Source organism: Grammomys surdaster, unplaced genomic scaffold, assembly GCF_004785775.1.
Source record: "Grammomys surdaster isolate TR1022 unplaced genomic scaffold, NIH_TR_1.0 125919, whole genome shotgun sequence".
Classification (NCBI taxonomy): Eukaryota; Metazoa; Chordata; class Mammalia; order Rodentia; family Muridae; genus Grammomys; species Grammomys surdaster.
In genome coordinates, this window is record NW_021620743.1 from 161,976 (window position 1) to 165,791 (window position 3,816).

General features: G+C 31.8%; 1 pseudogene across 1 annotated transcript; it reads right to left on the bottom strand.

Moving 5' to 3' along the window:
• Positions 1-1,534: 1,534 nt before the first annotated feature.
• Positions 1,535-2,545, bottom strand: LOC114608485 (annotated as a pseudogene). The gene is made up of 2 exons (XR_003709381.1): positions 2,515-2,545; positions 1,535-2,457 (listed from the first exon to the last, which is right to left on the bottom strand). The product of XR_003709381.1 is annotated as an olfactory receptor 4A15-like (transcript).
• Between the last annotated feature and the right edge of the window lie 1,271 nt (positions 2,546-3,816).

Below are 3,816 nucleotides of genomic sequence, written 5' to 3' on the forward strand. Positions count from 1 at the left end.
GTACCCAGAAACGTCTAGCTAGTGCCTAACGAGAGGCTTTACCACTGCTGACTAGTGCTCATGGCACTGGAAAGTACTCTGCATGCTATCAGAGGGTAACAGTAGTCACCAACATAGCTGCAAACCCATGATTTACAACAGTGACCAGCCAGCATAATGCAATTTTTTCACAAACATTATTTGATTAACTAACCACTTTCTGGTTAGATTTAAGACCCAATTCAAAAATAACCTACTCTTGAAGGCTCAATCCTAAGTTCTAATTAGTAAGGAAAACTGATGTTTGCTATCTGGTTTATTACAACACAATACACATGATTATTGAGATCATTGGTGACTTCTTTTGTTCCTTGTTGCATTCCAATTGCTTTGAATTATTCCTATTACATAGATAAGAGGACTGGACTTCCTGGTGGTGAGCTATGAGGTTGTCAGTGGCAGTATTTAGCTGTACATCACTCTGGATACGAGGATTAGGCTACGGTTCTGTGGGAACAACATCCCTAGGAGCTGATAATCAAAGCCGGAGACTATAGCATGGTACCAGGAAGAATCTGAAATAATCCATTATTTTCTTTCTCTTGACTATACTTTCCTAACAGCTTTTTTGACTGTGGTATTTTCTAAAACATCTAATATTAGACTCTGCACTGTATTACTATACTTCATGAACTGGGTTCTGTTATTTTTTACATATGAAAGTTAGAAGCTGTTTTTTTCCAATATGCCATGAGCTCCTATGGAGACAGACATTGAAAAATAATAGTGTTAGATAGTTTAAGCTCAGAACTTTGATGAGTTGTTTTTATAACTATGAAAATATGATAGCAAAGATGCCATCACCAGCTGAATTCATTTGATTTTCCAATTGTGAAAAAAGATTTGGTATTTTTCTATATATCTCCATAGTTCATTTAAATATTTTATATGAACCTTTGTACATGCCTCTTTATCATTAATATTAAAAACTACAATATTATTTCCATTTAGAACTAATATCTTAAGAATTTTAACAAAATTATATACAAATATCTCTTAAATATAAAACTAAAATTTATATTTTAAATATTAATGTGCTATTAATAGTTTGAGAGGTAAAGAATGATCCAAGTAGCTATATATTATTTCTTTATTCTTGGAAATAAGCTTTTCCAGCTTTCAAATCAATTAAATTTATGTAAGAAACACAAATGAATTATCCATAGGTAAAATAAATTTATAGTACTAATTATGGCACATAAATCTTTTGTCCTTGTAAAACTGTTCTGTTGTCCAAATTTAATGTGTATTTTCTACACATTCTGAAAATCTTAAAAATGTATGTTGTTCATTTTTAAAAATTCATATAATAATTGTTTCATGGCTCTTAGTTACTAACATTGAGGAGAAATTTAGTGTAATAAAATAATTTTCTGACTCTCCTATGGATTTCTATGCTGTGTATAGAATTAGACATTCTATTAGGGTGACAGCCCCTAGAAAATTGACTCTCTTTCTTTGCACCCATCATTTTATGGTCTATTTCTATTCTACTTCATTTCCCTTTACTTGTCCAAAGTTTTCTCATGGCATTTTTCATCTCTGCATTTCTCAGAGTATATATGAGGGGATTTAGCATTGGGGTGATAACAGTGTAAAATACAGTTAATGACTTATCAATGGGTAAAGTAGAAGGAGGTCTCACATACATAAAAATACAGGGAACAAAGAAGAGAACAACCACAGTGATATGGGAGCCACAGGTGGATAAGGCTTTGCGCCTTCCTTCCTGACTGAGATTCTTCAAAGAGTGAAGAATGACCCCATAAGAAATGATCAACAGCATAAAGATGACCACACAGATTGCCCCATCATTGGCAACAACTGTGAGGCCAATAACATATGTGTCTGTGCAGGCTAATTTTAATAAGGGGTACATGTCACAGATGAAGTGATCAATGATATTAGGACCACAGAAAGGAAGGTTATATACAAATAAAAGTTGGACTACGGCATGTAAGAAACCCCCAAACCAGGCCAACAACAATAGCAAAACACATACACGTTGGTTCATGATGGTCAGATAATGCAAGGGTTTGCAGATGGCTACATACCGGTCATAGGCCATGACAACTAAGAGTAAGATCTCAGCTCCACCAAACAAGTGTCCTATGAAAAGCTGGCTCATGCAAGCTTTGAAGGAAATAGTTTTTTTCTCATAAAGTAAGTCTATAATCATATTTGGTGTAACTGTGGTTGAATAAACAGCATCCATAAATGATAAGTAGCCAAGAAAGAAGTACATGGGGGCATCTAAACTTGGGCTGACCACAACAGTCACAACAATGAGTAGATTTCCTGCCATTGTCACAACATAGATGACCAAGAACACAACAAATAATATTTTCTGGCCTTCAGGACTCTGAGTAAGGCCCAAGAGAACAAACTCAGTCACATTGTTTCTCTGTTCCATGTATTCTTCTGGATATTTTTATGTCAGTGTTCAAACAAAGTATTGGAAATGACATCAGTAACTTCATGAAATTTTAAAATAGTGTTTATTCATTCTGGAAATAAGAAAATAGAGATCATGGCTTATTTTATCCCAGAACTTATCAATAACACAAAGAGGAGTCTCCAAATTCAATGTTGTTACAGGCCAACTGAAAGAGAAATAAATTAAAGACATATTCAAGGAAAGAACAGATTGTGAAATAAGTGATATGTCAAAATTAGTTTTTACAACTACTCAGCAACTGATGAAATCAGACATAAAACTAGTACAATAAGCAAAAGCAGAATAAAGATAGTTTAAAGATTTAATGTAAAATTAAAATGTTAATATATAGAAGAAAAAAGCATGCAAGAAATTAAATAATTAAGCATACAGTAAATTATATTATAATCTCAAAAATAAAAAGTAAGATTTTAATTATATAAAACTTAACTTTATTATTTAAAAAGCAAGTAAAAAGTACATCCAAATATATGAAAAACATTATAGGATGTTGAAACCCAAGTGTAAGTAGAAAATAAAAAAAATATGTGTGAGTCTTATACCTATTAATTCAGCAATAAATTACTCATGTAGTTGAAAAGGATATTTAAATTTTATGTTTTGTACACATTTGACAATATATATTAAATAAGAACATGTTATTTCATCAACCTATCCTTTAAAATCTGTACTATAGAAATTAAAGTCAAGGTACATGAGGACATACTTCACTATTTTATTTATAATCACATGAAGGAACAAACTTTAAAATAGTAAATGAAATGGTAATAAATAGAGAGAATACAAAATTTATTAAATATAAAATATTGATATAAAAGAATAACAATTACTCCAAAAGACTATTCAATAACATAAATAAGCATAATACTGTATACATGTTTATTATAAAGGATTTATGTGAGAAAATATGAAAGAATGTTTTGCTACAAATATAAGTTACATTTGTACTATTTATGTAGGAAGAATCAAGAAGTTCTATATGAACGGATGAAACTGACAGGAGGAAAAATTTGAGAGAGAGAGAAAGAGAAAGACGATTTGATTTCATGTACCAAAAAACTATACTATACACATATGCACATGCGATGTCACACATGATGGGTCAGAGGACAATTTGTAGGAGACAGTTCTCTTTATCCACCATGTGGGCCTAGAGGACAATAAAACTCAAGTCATAAGGTCTCATAGCAGGCATCTTTACAAGCTGAGTCATCTAAACAACCCATCTCTTTACCAGTCTCAAGAACACTATTCTCATATTTTCCTTTTTCTACATCATATTTCTCCCAATATTTCATTATTCTGTCATCATACTTATA